Source organism: Oryctolagus cuniculus, chromosome 8, assembly GCF_964237555.1.
Source record: "Oryctolagus cuniculus chromosome 8, mOryCun1.1, whole genome shotgun sequence".
Taxonomy (NCBI): Eukaryota; Metazoa; Chordata; class Mammalia; order Lagomorpha; family Leporidae; genus Oryctolagus; species Oryctolagus cuniculus.
Window position 1 is genome coordinate 38,080,155 of NC_091439.1, and position 18,556 is coordinate 38,098,710.

Sequence of the window (18,556 nt, forward strand, 5' to 3'; positions counted from 1 at the left end):
CTAAGTTTTGAATTTTAAATGTTTAATTTGTGTTACTGTTCTTACATAAAGCAGAAGAAAAATGCAAAGCAATGCTAAAGTCAAAGTTAAATAGGAAATAAGAGAAAAATTTTAAATCAAATTTTAGAGACTTTTTGAGCAAAAAAAAGAAAAAATAAACCGTAGCCAGCAATAATTTTATGCACATCATGAAGTAGGCTACTGTAGCTACCGTAGAAATAAAAGAAATAGAGTACAATATTCAAGACTCCAAATTAGAAATGAGTATGGGGAAAAGACTGGACAGAGAGAAAGTATAAATAATTTAATGAGAGCAGTTTGCAGAATTTCATAAATATTCATTTGGAATTTTATGTGAGTTTTTTTTCTTTTGTCAGCCTTTGCTGAAAACAGTAAGATATCATCAATATATGATGATCTCATTTTTTTCTTGTTATTATCTTCATTTTACAAAGTCTCCCCTTTACGTAAGAGGTTGAGCACAGAAGGCTTAAATGATTCCTCATACAAGAGAAATCCAACTTATGTTCACACCTACTACCTTCCCTCTACCTTAACATGTGCATGCCTTTATATTGTTTTTGTCTCACCATTCATACATTAAGGAAGAAGTCTCAGATGATTATAAAGTCTGTAGTTTTACTATCCAGAATTAGAGATTTGCAGGGTCTATTACTTTCACATCAGAAATACAGTGTATCTTACAGCTAAATATTTTTCAGTAAATTTCTTAATTTTCCTCTAAATATGATAACTATATATACAAATATATGCAAGTGAATATAAAAGTGATCACTACATATTTATATAAATATATTCATGTGTGTACATGTACATATTTATAGGCCCTGAGCTTTGCCTCAGTTTCAAGATTTGGATTTTTTGGCTTTAAAACTATCTAATATTTCCTATCCTTTTTTCTGCATTCTGTTTCCTCAGTTCTCATGGTATTGTATATCTTTATATCTAACTAAAGATAAAAGAAATTGTAAATCAGTTTAGCAGTCACATTAAATGTGTTCTGAGCTCTCAGTAGCTACAAGTAGCTTACTCTATTGGGTAATGCAGAGAGTAAGAAATTTCATCATCCATTTTCTGATAGACTACTCAAAGATCAACTTTAAATGTGATTTAATGAGTGAAAGCTTTGATTTTTTAATGTGAAATATGCATCTATTATAGAACCCATCATCTCTGAATGAATTGTTGCCCAGAAATATACATTTTTTTGAAAAAATAATCCTTCACATAACAAAATTACAACAATAAAGAACATGCTCTTATTTGTATGACTTTCTATATGTAGGAACATATTACTAAAGATTCCATTTTGAAAATTCTAAACTGTATTAATGAACTTATACTTTAAACCTGAACTTGTAGAGATTTTATTGATCAGTGTGTAAATTTTTTAACAGTAAAAAGGGGTATTTGTAGATGGCAAGATTATAATAATTAAAGGTAAAGATCAAGGAAACTTAGGACAAAGCAAGCTTAAGCAATAGACTTATTTTCCAGAATGTTCCTAGAATTCAGGTTGATTTGAAAAAGAAAAAAAAAAAACACATTTTCTACATAAACAAGACTGAGTTTATACTCACTAGATATGGTAGTGTTTTTAAATGAAAGAAGTCTTATGTTTCTTAAAGGGGAATATATTATTAGAGTTATCTATTTGAGAAATTTAAAGGTTATGCTAATAAATTATGCATATTCTTCAATTAAGCTTGACAGTGCACAAGACACATGTATAATTGATGTTCATTCAGATTAAAATATAAATATCAAAGCAGAGTACACTGAGTGTTCACTCTCAGTTGGGCATTAAGTTCAATTACATTCCACTGATTTTCAATGTCTTTTCACAGAAGTTTACAATGTATAGTATTGTCAGATCATAGTCCTGGGTTTGTCAGAGCCGGAAACTAATAGCTACCACACAGACTTCATAGATATCCAAATTGTCTCTAATATTAACACGAAAGCCTAAAGCAACTGAGTGATTTGCTCTATGTAAATGCTAAGTCATTAATATTATATTGATTCACTTTTAATAACTCCTTTACTGATGAAATAGATATAGTTTGATGGGTTTTGGTGGAGTCAGATTAAGAGGAAATTAGATCCCTAGAAGGTAAGATTAAGAAAAATAGTTGGAGGGAAGATCTCTAAAACCAAAATTATTGATGAGAAAATGTTTTGGTAGAATTCCTTGCGTGCACTTTTAAATCGAAAGTTTATGTTCTTCTAGCAATGTTTGTTTGTTTTCATCTACTTGAACAGCAGAGCTTTGAGAAGGGGAGTGACTGAGTGTAGATCTTCCATCCACTGGTTCAGCCTCCAACTCCCTGCAGCAAAGACTGTGCCAAGCTCAAATGAAGAGGCCTTGCTCCATCCAGGTCACCCATGTGAGTGGCAGAGGCACAAACAACTTGAATCATCTCTGCTGTGCCCCATTATGCTATAACAGTAACCTGTATTGGAAGCAGAGTAGCTGGAACTCAAACTCTGTGATATGGGATTTATGTATCCCAAGCACCATTTTAACCTGTACCCCAACACCTGCCCCTAAAATTCCTTATAGTCCAGATGATTTACTTTTGTAAAAGTTCTTAAACTCTATAATAACTTCTTTTATTCCCCAGTCTCTCGAAGTTCCACATCATGATTTGGAATTTAAAGATTTGTTGGTGGTAAAAATGAGAAATCAATTCAATCTAACTTGAATAGACAAACCAACAAAGAAATCTATTTTTAAGTATGTAGTTTTTGTTTGTTTTCTTTATTTTTAAAATTTTATCTATTTGATGTATTTGGGAGAGATAGGCAGACAAATCTCTTATCCACTGGTTCACTCACAAATACGCACAACGGCTGGAGCTCAATCCAGGTCTCTCCTAGGGTGTGCATTAACCAGAAGCTGCAATGGAGAGCAGCAAGTGGGACTTCAACCCAGGTACTCTGATAAGGGATCCAGGCATCCCAAGTGGCAGTTTAATCACTCTACCAAATGCCAGGCCCTGCTTACAGTTTTTAAATTGAATTCCAGGCAGAAAGTCAACTGGACATTATTGATGGGAAGCAGAACCACAAACAAGAACAAAGCAGCTTATGTGAGATGCAGAATGTACTCTCCAACTCTCTAGGCCTTCTCTCATCGCTGCTCCTTTCTGTTCTATGCAGATGGGTTTCCTCTGTTGCATGGCTCACATGGCTGAAAATAGCTGTCTATAAATTCTGAATTTTTATATATTCAGCTTTTCAAAAGGCAACCTCTTAGAGCTCCTGCTTGAATGTGCCAGCTCTCGAATCTCCCAAGAGTGAATGAGTCATCAATCCATTTTTCAGGACAGAAGATAACCTTGTGGGAAGTTAGTGCTAATCACCTGACCTATGCCATATTTCATACCCAAATGTGTTTTCCTCATATACTAAAAAGCCCTCAATGGTTATTGTGAACTTGTAACCTTCTTCTGACTCTGTTTTATCACCATATGAATAGTGTGGATATGGGGCAGGGCCACTTAAGTACCTAGTATTTTCGTCTTTAAGCACTTGATGCAGGTAAATGTAAGCCAAAATGCATAAACTGTTTGGCCCTCTACAGTGACCTGAGATATATTTCTAACTTCTGTAGTCATTTAGTAAATTTGCCATGAAATTTAAGTAGAGAAGAAAACTGGTATATTAGAGAACTGGATTATTCAAAAGATGACTTCTACCAAAGTTGTTTTTCAGAAATTGTTTTCCAGTGTTTAGATTTACTGTTTTCCTGAAACCTATTGGGTTGAATTATATTTCATTTCTGTTGTTTCTCATTTATGCAAATGATGGTGTATGAGTATTGGGCAGGGACATTTAAATATCTAGTATTTATGCAAATGAAAAACTGCTAAGCAGTGATTAGAGGACCCCGGGTGAATTTGGCTGAATTCCAAGCTGTCAGTTTTAAGTCCGTCTTCAACAGCACATGCATACTCCACCAGGCTTTATATCAGATTTCGTACTTGCCCATTAGTTTCTGGTGCAACTTATTTTAAAACTAGGCAAAGATTTCTTTTCTAAGCTATTTCTAATTAAAATACATTTCTACAACCCTCTAACTTAAACATACCTTCTAACCTTTTACTACCTGAATCTGGAGAACAGGCCATAAAACACTAAATATGAGAAAGCTGGGAAATGTAACACACTATAAATGCATGAAGGTAGGAGCTCAAAACGTGTGGACATTAAAACTTTATTTCTTTACATAAGGTTCAAATGAAGAGTCTGTTGCATGAGTCTTTGATTTCAAGGTTGACTATCTTTTTTAAATAACAAGAAAGGAATGCTTGACTATTATGAAGAAAACATTACACGTGAAGAATAATTCAAACTATTCAAAATAACTACATAGGCATGAAAATCCCAGTGTCTTCCCCAAATCCCAATGTGTCACAAATACCATACAGAATTATACAGTGTTTCTTAGTTTTATTTTATAATTTATTCTTGAAATATATTTATGATTGTTAAATTATTTGTGTGCATGACTAACATTATTAGAATGATAATACATCTTAGATAAACTTGTCTGTAAAAGCATATTGTTTTAACCCCATTATTTGCTTTATTATGTAAATTAAAATAATTTCAATATTCTAACCAGTTCTATATTTTATTATCCCTCATTTGTGAATGAGGACTCTCAGGCAAAGAAAGCAAAAAATTACTTATTGGAATTCACACAGACAGTATGTGCAAGTTTCCAGACCAAACTTATTAAATTTGATTAAGCTCTTCCATGTTGCTTTAAGTGATAAAGAAGGAATTGCTTTGGTATTCTGATATCAGTACGTGAAACTGCTTTAATACCAACAGTCTTTTCTGATGATTCCATGTAACTATTAGTGCTTCTAGTAGCAATGGCAACGTTGTGGAAAAACCTACCGGTAGTGTATGAGAAAAACACTTCAATATCATTTGTTACCTAAAATTTTGTTGGCACATACAGAGAAGTTAAAAAAAAGTGGGTCAGGCTTGTGTTGCAGTGGGTTAAGTCATGGCTTGCAATTCCATACAGAGTCCTGGTTACTCTACTTCCATTCCAGCACCCTGCTAACGTGCCTAGGAAAGAATAGAGAATGGCTCAATGGCTTGGGCCCCTGCCATCCAAATGGGAGCCCCTGCTGGAGTTCCTGGCTCCTGGCTTCTGCTTGGCTCAGCCCCACATGGCCTTTCTGGCCATTTAGGTAGAGGAGGGTCTCTTGATCGCTATGCCTCTGAGTGTCCCTGTCTCTGTCTCTCTCTGCCTTCCAAATAAACCTTAAAAAAAAAAGTGTGTATGTCAGAAAACTGCTGCTAATTCAGGGGCTGAATGTAACTGTATGCAATCCAATGCTAAAGTAATTTATAGGGAACACTAAGTTTGGGATCATAGAAGGATTTCAGATAATTCAGGTGAAATGTGTTTATGTATGTATGTATATTAGCACACACATATTTAACTAGAGATTGATGAACAAGGAGTTTGCAATAAAAGTAATTAATTACCAAACTAATTTCCTTCTTCTAGATAGTATTTACAGTTTTGGACAGGGAATTGTGTTTTTTCTACCAAGTTCATTATACAATGGAAACATACATTTAAAATTCTATACTTAAATTTGTCTTTTAATTCAAAAATAAGTCCATTGGCTACATTGGAAAAAGAGGACTAATCACATATTTCTCAGTTTTTCCAGATGATAGCCTGTAATTGATTTTGAACAGAAGCTCTGGTTGGCTGACTGTGTGAACTCCAACTACTTCATGCATCAAATTGGAAATGAATATCTGCCCACAGATGAGTGGATAAAATAAGGTTGATAAAAGTATCATACGAACTACAAAGCACTGTACAAATGTAACTTATTTTTTTAACAACTGCTATATGGGAAGACATTAGAAATGAAGTTTTTCTAAGAACTTCCTAAAAATCATTATAATCACATGAATTATTATAGGAGTTTTCCATTATCTTATTCTGTGGGTGGTAGGTATATTTATTTTTAGTCTGTGCCATTACTTTTGTGATCACCAGCCCAAAATTGAAATAACAAAGATAATGTTACATTTTTATAATCATTTTAATTGTTTGTGAATGAATTTTTTTATTTAGTAGGTAATTAAACTGTTGGCAATATTGATTTCTTTACTGTATTAGCTTATATAACATCTCTTTAATGGCCTTTCATGATTGTTACTGTACATACTAAATTCATTTGTACATTTACTTCACCTTTTATTAAATTTACAGTGTTTACACATTTTTCATAATGGGCAGTTTTGCTGGAGTGTTCCTTAAAATATCATTTGCAACTCCATAGATAAAATGAATCTTGGGTCTTCACAGTAAGTGTCATAACTGGTCTTTGTATGTACACAGAATTACTTTTTATTAAGGAAACTCATAAGTGCTTGACAAAAACCAGTGACAGAAACTGCAACAACAATGATATTTATACTACACATTGATTCTTCATACCTCGGATTTAATTTAAAATCACACTGCACTTTTTCAGTCATGGCTTATTTTAAATTCATAACTTGCTGTGGTGCAGGAAGTGAGTAAAGGTTCTAGAAGGCATCAAAGGGCTTTTTTAATATCACCATATCTTCAAATATTTTCAAGTCATTGAGATTGAAGGGACCTATAGCAAATTGTGGTTTTTAAGTTGTAGAGAATAGAATAAATGACCACTTGAGCTTGGGATCTGAGTTTTTATAGTCTCCCACAACTTGTAAAAAAATACCTTTCACATAGTTGGTGCTCAGTAAATATTTGCGGAACAAACTGGCTCTGCTCACAATACCAAACCAAGATCACTGCCATTATCAGCGAGCCCCACTGAACTGCCCACTAGATGGCAGTCCCACACAGAAAAGCCTGCTTTAGATTTTACTGGGTGGAACCTTTTCAGATAAAATTGCATTTATGCTAAAATTTATGTTACAACAACAAAGATATTTTAAAAATAAAGCCTTAAATATTTAAAAAGTAAAGCCACTTTAACTTTTATATTTTTATTTCTCGTTTTTCAGATTTTTTGTTAAACTTCAAAATCAGTCTTGACAATTATGAAATTAGTCATCCTAGAAAATAGTACATCCCTCAGGTTCATGTCACTTGTTGGCAATGATTGCACGTGGTAATACTTCTGGGGTAGAGCAAGTATAGGAAGAGCAAACACTCAGGCCCTATCCTCATTTATGGTGGTACAGCTACTCGTGGAGGGGTTACTCTGCTTTAAAGGCCAGCACATCCGGGACAGTGTTTGGTGCAGCAATCAAGACACCACACGGGATGTATGCACCCCATATTAGTGACTGAGTTTGAGTCCTGGATCCATTCTCAATTCCAGCTTCCTGCAAATGCACACCCCGGGGGGCAACAGATGATGATGGCTCAAGTAGTTGAGTCCTTGCTACCCACATGGGAGACTAGGCTTAGAGTTTCGTGCTCCGAACTCTTCCCTGATTTTGTTGGCATTTGATTGGTAAACCAGATGTTAAAAGTTCTCTCTCTCTCTCTCCTTATGAAATAAATACTGTAGATACTTTGAAAAGAAGGCAGACACACTTGTACTGTACATGGAGAACAATGCATGGTGCTAGCAATATGTGATAACGAGTACTCACAACTGAGTTTGAAAGTGCAGAGAACTGGGATGGAACAGAATGTCATCATTCAGTTTTTTTTTTTTTTTTTTTTTTTTGACAGGCAGAGTGGAAAGTGAGAGAGAGAGACAGAGAGAAAGGTCTTCCTTTACCGTTGGTTCACCCTCCAATGGCCGCCACGGCTGGCGTGCTGCGGCCAGCGCACTGTGCTGATCTGATGGCAGGAGCCAGGTATTTATCCTGGTCTCCCATGGGGTGCAGGACCCAAGCACTTGGGCCATCCTCCACTGCACTTCTGGGCCCCAGCAGAGAGCTGGCCTGGAAGAGGGGCAACCGGGACAGAATCCGGCGCCCCGACCGGGACTAGAACCCGGTGTGCCGGCGCCGCAAGGCAGAGGCTTAGCCTAGTGAGCCGCAGCGCCGGCCCTAGTTTCCCTTTCTTTATGTTTTTCAGATTTACTATTCTAAGAAAAATGAAGTAAATGTGAAGAAAGAATGAGGTGGATGTTTGACATTCAAGTATTTAATAATAGGGATTTAAATATAATTGTTTCCTCTGCCCTCTGTAGTTTAAACATCTGGGTATTGGGTAACTTGTAAAAATTTTCTGAAACTTACTTTTGGGTGGTGATGGTGTGTGTGTGTGTGTGTGTGTGTGTGTGTGTTGGGGCAGGTGGTGGCCAGTTATCAGCAGGCTAGTAATCACCCAGCCAGTGACTAAGTCTACTTGACTCGCCACTTTCTACAATCAACATAACACTCTTGTTCTTTGTATTGGCTATTTTTGGCTATGCAACAAACTACCCTAACATTCCGGTACTTAAAACCTTTTTCTCAACATTTCCGTGGGTCAGGAAATTGGGCATGCTTAGCTGCCTCACTGTGATGCAGGGTATCTAAGGCTAACATCTTGGTGTCCTGCAGTTGTTGGCAGCTTCACTGGTTACTGTCCAACGACTTCTACATGGACTTCTTTATTATACTGCTTACAGAGTAACAGCCTTCCACAGTTGGGATTCTTGAGGGAGACTGAAGGGAAAGGTTAAGACAAGAACGATAGAAGTCATGGTCATTTCGCAATCTTATTTCAGAAGTGCCATGTCATCACTTTGTTGTACTGTATTTGTCAAAAAGAGAGCCAACAAGTCCACCCACACTCAAAGGATATAAGGCACTGATGCTAGGAAGACCTGAGAATGATTGGGGACTGTATTGACTACTGCCTGTGACTGTTTACTGCTTTTCTATGATTTTCAAAATCATAAATGTATTTTCCTGTAAATGGTCATTGCAAAGAAAATCAGTTAATGAAAATTTTAAAAAGTTAAATTGAGGAACACATTGCCAAATAATAAAGTAATCATGATTTATTAATAAACTGATATAGAAAAATATATAAATTGTTTCACTGATATTATAGACAGTGTCAATTATTACTTATAAAAAATTCATATTTAAGAGAACTGACCAGATAATTAATTCTTGAATAAGTCTGTGAATGGGATACAAATGAATAATTTACATGGATTATTAAAATAATTCAAGACTGTCAGTATGAACCCATTTCTATTTTGTAAATTTTGTCACAACTTTAGGATAAACTTGTTACTACTGAAAAGATTTTCAGAATTATTTAAAATTTAAATAATCATTTATTTTGCTGTTAAAATATATTGTATTTGAAAATTTATGTAAACAAATGTTTCCCATTCTAGGAGTCTTAGTAAAATTATTTTTAAAAAATTTTTCTTTAACATGTCCCAAATATATCATTTTATCGTTTACCCATGTTTCTCCTCAAAGTTTCTTTCCCAATTATCTTTCTCAATTACCTTATTAATATGAATAATGAGTTTAAGTTTTAGTTCAAATTACTTATAATAAATTGCATATGTAAATATAGTTCAAAAAGTAGGACAATAGATAACACTGATGCTATAAAATTTAATGATATTATTTATTAAAGGCAAACACTATGCAAATGATACTTAAAATATTTTCTCCATGGGGCTGACATTGTGGCATAGTGGGAAAGCCACCACCTGGGGTGCCAGCATCCCCCTTAGGCACTGATTCCTTTCCCAGTTGCTCAACTTCATATTGTTTGCTCCATGCAAATGTGCTTGGGAAGACAGGAGAGGATGTCCAAGTGCTTGGACACTTGCACCCACATGGAAGACCAGAGAGAAGCTCCTGACTTCAGAGTGGCACAGCCCTGGGCATTGAGGTCATCTGGGGAGTGAATTAGAAGATGGAAGATTTCTCTTATTTTTATCTAATCTTTTTACAACTGTTTCTTTTTTTCTTTTTAAAAACTCATTTATTTGAAAGAGTTACAGATAGAGAAGAGTTTATGAGAGAGAATTTCAACTGCTGGTTCACTCCCCAAATGGCTGCCTAGGCCAGGCAAAAGCCAGCAACCAGAAGCCTGATCTAGGTCTCCCATGTTGGTGCAGGGGCCCAAGTTCTTGGGCCATCTTCCACAGCTTTTCCAGGAGTATATCAGGAATCTGGACTTAAAGTAGAGCAGCCTCAGCAGTGCCACTCCTGGGAATTTACCCAAAGGAAATGAAATCAGCACATGAAAGAGTTATCTTTATGCCCATGTGTATTGTAGCTCAATTCACAATATGTAAGGTATCCAATGAACCCAGATGTCCATCAACAAATGACTGGATAAAGAAATTGTGGTGAGTATATGTGCATATGTGTATACACATTTAGTATGGAATACACTCAGCCATAAAAAATGAAATCTTGTTGATGGGCATTTGGGTTGGTTCCAGGTCTTAGCTATTGTGAATTGAGCTGCAGCAAACATTAATGTGCAGACAGCTTGTTTGTTTGCCAATTTAATTTCCTTTGGGTAAATTCCAAGTAGTGGGATGGCTGGGTTGAATGGTAGGGTTATATTCAGGTTTCTGAGGAATCTCCAAACTGACTTCCCTAGTGGCTTAACCAATTTGACTGGATAAAGAAATTATGGGACATGTACTCTATAGAATACTATACAGCAGTCAAAAAACAACGAAACCCGGTCATTTGCAACAAGATGGAGGAATTTGGAAAACATTATGCTGAGTGAATTGAGCCAGTCCCAAAGGGACAAATATCATATGTTCTCCCTGATTGGCGACAACTAACTGAGCACCAAAGGGGAAACTTGTTGAAGTGAAATGGACACTATGAGAAACAGTGACTTGATCAGCTCTTGTCCTGATGGTTGATGTACAATATGATACTTTATCCATTTTAGTATTTTTTTTTGTTCTAGTTCCATTGGTTGAACTCTGTAATTAACACACAATTATTCTTAGGTGTTTAAATTTTAACTGAAAAGTGATCCCTGTTAGGAATTTGGAAAACATTTTGTTGAGTGAAATAAGCCAATCCCAAAGGGACAAATACCACTTGTTCTCCTTGATAGGTGACAACTAACTGAGCAACAAAAAGGAAACCTGTTAAAGTGAAATGAACACTATGAAAAACGGTGACTTGATCAGCCCTCACCCTGACTGTTGATGAGCAACTTGATATGTTATCCCTATTAGTATTTTTTTTTGTTTGTTCTACTTAATACTTTTGGTTGAATACTGTAATCAATACACAATTCTTCTTAAGTGCTGAAACTTAACTGAAAAGTGATCGCTGTTAAATATAAGAGTGGGAATAAGAGAGGGAAGTGATGTGCAATTCGGGACATGCTCAAGCTGACTTACCTCCAACGGTAGAGTTTGAAACATACCAGGGGATTCCAATTCAATCCCATCAAGGTGGCATGTACCAATGCCATCTCACTAGTCCCAGTGATCAATTTCTGTTCACAATTGATCATAATGATAGGACTAAGAACCAAAGGGATCACATAAATAAGACTAGTGTCTGCAAATACTAGCTGATATAATCAAAAAGGGAGAGAATGATCCAACATGGGAAGTGAGATACACAGCAGACCCATAGAATGGCAGATGTCCTAAACAGCACTCTGGCCTCAGAATCAGCCCTTAAGGCATTTGGATCCGGCTGAAAAGCCCATGAGAGTATTTCAGGCATGGAAAGCCAAGACACTCTGGAAAAAAAAAAATCTAAATGAAAGATCTCCGCGAGTGAGATCCCAGTGGAAAGAATGTGTCATCAAAGAAGGAGGTACCTTTCTCTGAAGGGAGGAAAGCACTTCCACTTTGATCATGGCCTTGTCTAAAAATTATCAGAGTCACTGAACTCAGGGGGCTTCTGTAGCCTTGGCAGCTCATGACAAGAGCCTAGGGTGATTACTGATGCCATAAACAAGAGTGTCAATTTGTTAAGTCAACAACAGGAGTCACTGTGCACTTACTCCTCATGTAGGATCTTGTCCTTAGTGTGCTGTACATTGAGATTTAATGCTATAACTAGTACTCAAACAGTATTTTTCACTTTATGTTTCTGTGTGGGAGCAAACTGTTGAAATCTTTACTTAATGTATGCTAAACTGATCTTCTGTAGATAAAGAGAAACGAAAATGAATCTTGAAGTGAATGGAAGGGGAGAGGGAGTGGGAAAGGGGAGGGTTGTGGGTGGGAGAGACGTTATGGGGGGGAAGCCATTGTAATCCATAAGCTGTACTTTGGAAATTTATATTCATTAAATAAAAGTTTAAAAAAAATAGAAAAAAAAATGAAATCCTGTCTTTTGTAACAAAATGGATGCATTATACTTAGTGAAATAAGTCTCAAAAAAGAAACACCATGTTTTTCCTGATCTGTGGTAATGAATAAAGTACCAAAATAATGCAAAATAATGCAATTTGTGAAATTGACATTTTGGGTTTCAATGATTATTTATAGCCCTTGTTTCTTCTGTTGAACAGTGTTTTTTGTTTTCTAACTATTTGTGAATTTTTTAGAGTAGAGTTAATCACATAAGTATAAAATATACTAGTAGAAATTCTAAAAACTGAAAGAATGGGAATGGGAGTAGGAGGCAGAGTGGGAGCATGGGTGGGAGAGAGGGTAGGATGGGAAGTATCACTATGTTCCTAAATCTGTATATGTAAAATACATAAAATTTGTTGACTAATAATAATAATAATAATAATAAGGTGGAGCAGCCAGCACTTGAACCTGGTGCCACATTCAGGGAGTGAACTAACAAATGGAAACCAATTCCTTCCCCCCGCCACCTTCCTCTTCTTCCCCTCCTCCCTCGTTTCCCCTCCTCCCTCCCTCCCCTCTCCCTTCCTTCCTCCTCCTCCCCCACCAACCCTTTTACTTTTTTTTTTTTTTTTTTTGACAGGCAGAGTGGACGGTGAGAGAGAAACAGAAAGGTCTTCCTTTTCCATTGGTTCACCCCCCAATGGACACTGCAGCCAGCGCACCTCGCTGATCCGAAGCCAGGAACCAGATGCTTCTCCTGGTCTCCCTTGCAGGTGCAGGGCCCAAGCACTTGGGCCATCCTCCACTGCCCTCCCAGGCCACCGCAGAGAGCTGGATGGGAAGAGGAGCGACCAGGACAGAATCTGGCGCCCCAGTCCAGGACCAGAACCCCGGGTGCTGGTGCCGCAGGTAGAGGATTAGCCTTGTGAGCCGCGGTGCTGGCCAACCCTTTTCCTTCCAAACGAACAAACCCCTGATACCTGATTGGAAAAAACTGGATTCTTCCTTTTCAAAAAACAAGACAAAACAAAACAAACCCTGAGTTTTCTGAAGTCTCAAAAGAATAACTTACCCTTTGCTGTTTACAATTTCTAAGCATGTTGTTAGTCATTATAAAAGACTTATACACAAAACAAGATGATTTAGATAGAATCTGAAGGTAAAAACACAGCTCTAGAATTTGACACATTTTTTTGTATATTTAAGGACTTCAGCTTTGGCCTTTAGAAGATAGACGTACACAATACACAAATACTAGTTTAAGGAAATACATCATCACTTCATAGGATTTCTACTGTATACACAAAAATCAGAATTGCCTAAGGAAAAGCTATTCCCGTTTCGTACACATTACCCCTGACATGCAACCCACCAGCCTATCAGGGTGTGGAATGAACATGATCCTGAATACCTTCCTCATCTCCTTTCCCAGTCAATATCATTGGCTGGACCTCTCCCTTTGCTACACTAATTATTTCTCCCCATAGACAAGCTTTATATTTTCTAGTACTTCATATAACAAATTATACTAAATGTGGTATTTTCGTTTATTTTCTTTGTCCCAGCTTGATATTGGTATCATTTTTGTATCAGTAGTTTGTTCCTTTTTATCAATAAGTATTTTTCCATTAGGTAACTGTAGTATTTTTTTAATTTTTCTCTTGTTACATATCTAGATGAATCCCATTTTTGACTTTGAATAAATATGAAATAAACAATATAATTGTGTAGATGCACATTTTCAAGTCTCTTGGGTAAACAGCTAGAGTTGAAATTCCTAGGAACAGGGTAGGTCTATATCTAATGTTATGAGTGCCGAAGCTTGCCGAAATAGTAGTGCTATATCAGCATCAGTGATATGAGTTTCACTTCTTCTATTACCTCACAAACACTTAGTATTTTTGCTGTTCTTATTTTAGCCACTCTAGGAGTGATATGGTCTATCTCATTGAGATTTAGTTGTAATTTACATGATTATTAGTGATGTTGAGAGTTTTTCCATTTTCTTATTACCATTCTTATAAATTCATTTGTGAAGTGTGTATTTTATCCATGTTATTAGTATATCATTGGATTGAGACATTCTTTTATATGTGTTTTATATATAACTAATTTATCATTATGTTAGTAGATATTTTTTCTTATGCAGTTTGCCCATCAATTTTCTTAAATGGTAACTTTTGATAAACAGATACTTTAATATTGATCATGTATAATGTATTTTCTTATAGATAACAATTGCTTTCTGTATTAAAATATGTACACATGGTACAAAAACATTCTATGTTTCTCTCCTTGAAGATTTATAGTTTCAGAATTTACATTTAGGTTTTTATAAGGCCAAATTATAAAACAAACTTTTGTATGATGTGAGGTATGGGTTAAAGGTAATTGACTGCTTTTATGATTTTTATTTATTTTCATTTTATTTGTAAGGCACAAAGGTAGACATGCAGTGTCAGAGACAGAACAGAAAACAGGGGGGTCTTTCCTCTGTTGGTTCACTTCCCAAGTACTCATGACAACCAAAGCCAAGAGCAGGATCTCACTCTGAATATCTAATGTAGGTGTCAAAGACCCAAGTACTTCAGCCAAAACTTGATGGTTCCCAGGGTGTGCTTTAAGAGGAAGCTGGAATCAGAAGTGGAGCCAGGGACTATGGAATATTGGCATACTATTTGTGATCCAATGCTCTGCCAAATGCCCACCCCAGATTGAGTGATTTAATTTTCTCCACACACACCATATGGATGACCTATTTTTCCAGTACCATTTGTTGAAAAGATTTTTCCTTTTTCCTATTTTGAATAAGTCTTGTAATTTGCTTAAAACTAATCCTAAAAACAAAACTGAAATTGCTGTATACATAATAGAAGCGAATAATATTGATAGATATATATGGACATAGTTATTTCAAAATACCTTATTGTAAATTGTAGAATTTTTACTCAAGTTAGTAATATATTAAAGATGTAAAATATTAGAAGTATACATGCTTAATAAACTTAGATCTACTACTAAGAACAGCAGAAAAAATATCTCCTTTTCAGAGTAGTGACTTTCGATGTGTGGAGAGTATGAAACTATTTCACCGTAGTCAACCAAATGATTAAGTCTGCAGTGGAAACAAGACAGATTTTGCCTGGAGAGTCCTTAGTTGACTCCTCATTGACTGTTCGCTTTGCCACTGGCTTCTCTTCACCTTCCTAAAGGAAAGGTGTTGGTGTCTCACGTCTCATTTCACCTTTTCTATCCTTGTGTTTTCAGCCAGTTCCAGAACATTAAATTTCATCTCAATGTCTGTTACATTATTTCAAATTTCTATACTTTCATATGACTTTTATTTTACTGATTGTTCTAACTTTACAAAATATGTTGTCACCTATCAAAGTTTGCCTTCTATAACATTATGCCACCTTACATATGCTTTAGGAAACCTACAATTTAATTGCTCCATTTCTCCCTTCCTGTCCTTTGTTCATTATGAAATATTTTATATTATATTAAAAACTACATAGTGATTAACTTTACCACAGCTATCTATTATCTTTAAATATACTTAAGCATAGAAGATTGTTATATTTACCTATTTACTTACTGTTTTTGAATTTCATTCTTTCGGATACAATCAATGTCCATGTGATAATATAATCTTTATTCCTTTAAACATTCCATAATGTAGTTCTGGATTCACGTTTTCTAGTTCTCTTGGTGTGGAAACATTTATCTTTCAGTTTTGAATTATTTGCTCTGTGGGGAGCAACTCGGACTAGACTGTTACTGGAATTAAGACTTATTCTATGCATCTGCTCTCCCACAATATGGCGCTGAGAAGGGAGTAACAACTTCTACGCAGCTGCCTCTCGCCAACTTGAGTGATGACCTGCAGGAGCTGATCCTGCTCCTGATTGGAGGAGAGCAGCGTACTCGGCGTGTGGGTAGCAGAGTTGGGATTGGTGGAAGAGGACTATAAAGGAGGAGAGAGACAACATGCACCAGGAACATCTAAAGAGAACACCTGAGGAACATCTGAGCAGCCCCCGAGAGAGCCGGCCGGCGGTGTGCCGCTCCCCCGCGGAAGTGGGGAAAGTGGCAGGGGGAACCGCCCTTCCACGGAGGTGAAAGGGATGGTAGCCAACCCGGGAAGAACCAGCAGCAAACCCGGGGAGGGCCGAGCAGACAAAAGAACAGCGCAGGGTCCTGTGTCATTCCTCCGCGAAGAGGGGGAGCGACATGCTCTTTGCTAATATTTCTAGTTTCCTAAATATTTTAATTTTCCCTTGCAGTTATTTAAAGTTGTTGTTCCATTGTTTTCTGGTAAAATTATTTTATAATGTTTATTTTTCTGTGTTTATGTACTTAAAATGTAAGAATAAAGGAATTAAAATATATGTTTATTTTCATGCAAAGTTATGAAAGCTGTGCATTTATATTCATAATATGAACTTGCATGAAAACTTTCAAGAAGTCTTATTTGTTCTTGGTGTGTAGTTGCATAACTGGTACTATCTGTGTTATTGGTTTTCAATGATTTGATCATGTTACGCCTTAGAGGGGTTTCCTTTATGCTTGTTTTGCTTGGGTTTGTTGTGTCTTTTGAAGCTGGGCTTAAAATTGTCTTCAGAATAGCAAAACATTTGACCTTCAGATCTGTGAATATATTTATCCCACTTTTCTAGAAGATTAGTTGTTATGGGTATTTATTGCTAGAAACTGGCCTATTCAACCTTTTTACCTTTCTAGACATTGTTTTGGATGCTTGTTAGCCCATGTATTTTAAATACATTCATCGTTCCTTCTACAATGTCTCATCTGTTAATCACATCAAATATACTTTTTATATGAAGTATTTTATTTTGTATCTCTGTAAATTTTCCTTGAGTTATTTCTTTTATCATCATGTATCATATTTATAATCATTGTTTTTAATTGTTTTCTCTTAATTCTATCATCCTTGTCATTTCTGTCTTTTTTTTTTTAAGATTTATTTATTTATTTGAAAGTCAGAGTTACACAGAAAGAGAAGGAGAGGCAGAGAGGTAGAGACAGAGAGGTCTTCCATCTGCTGGTTCACTCCCCAGATGGCCACAATGGCCAGGCTGCGCCGATTGGAAGCCAGGAGCCTCTTTTGGGGCTCCCACGTGGGTGCAGGGGCCCAACAACCTGGGCCATCTTCTTCTGCTTTTCCAGGCCATAGGAGAGCTGTATTGGAAGTAGAGCAGCCGGGATTTGAACTGGCGTGCGTATGGGATGTGGGCACTGCAGGCCGTGGCCTTACCCACTATGCCATAACGCCATCCTCCTGTTTTTGTTTTTGTTTTGTTCTTTTTCCTGTTGGTTGAGGTCTTCCAAGGGTGGGAGCAAATAGTTTTTGAGCCATATAAGGTCCTGGAAATTGTTTGTCCTGGCCCTGCCAATGCAACTACCAGCAGGACTCAAATTTCAATAAATCAATTGAGGGCTAATTTTCAATTTGGTATTTTAGTATGACCCACAAATAATGCTATAAATATAAAAATGGTTCATTAGAAAAAAATTGCCACCTTTCTAGGCTTTTTCTTTGTATGAATGGGAATTTTATCCAAATAATATAAATTGGGAATCTTGAACACTGAACTTATTCAGTAGTTTCAGATCCTGTGTGTGTGTGTGTGTGTGTGTGCAGTGAAGTTACTTGGGATCAGTTATCTCTTAGTTACTGTTAAGATAATAGAGCAGCAATTATCTGAGGATCACTTAGCAGGCCTGAGGTGATATCCTTCGGAAGACCCTATTTCAAGCCTCTTGTATTTGAGCAACTTTCTGTGCTGGCCTTTTGGAAAGCAAGTTGTTCTCTACCTGAACTTTGCAGAATTATTCAGCATACTATTTTCCAATAGCTTCTCGACCTCCTGTTCACCTGGGCAGGTTTTTTTTTTTTTTTTTTTTTTTTTTTTTTTTTTTTTACACATGTGCAAATTACTCCTCACCCTAATGCTTCCTGGGATTTCTCAACACACTTCTGAAGCTCCTGCTATCTTTGTAGGTCCCTCTTCTCTTGCCACATAAATTGTGGTCACGTTGCTCTTCACTTGCTAATTTCAATTTCCTATAATCATGGAGACTACCGACTGTATTTGGTTTCCTCCTTCTTGTATTGTGATCTGGAAACTTCTTCCAAGCAATACATTTGAGCTCCATGTTACTGTGGATAATTTAGGGTGAGAAACAATGGCATTCTGTAGTAGAGAATTCAAAGTTTCGTTAGGCATAATTTTCTAAAGATGACACTAAACCGTACA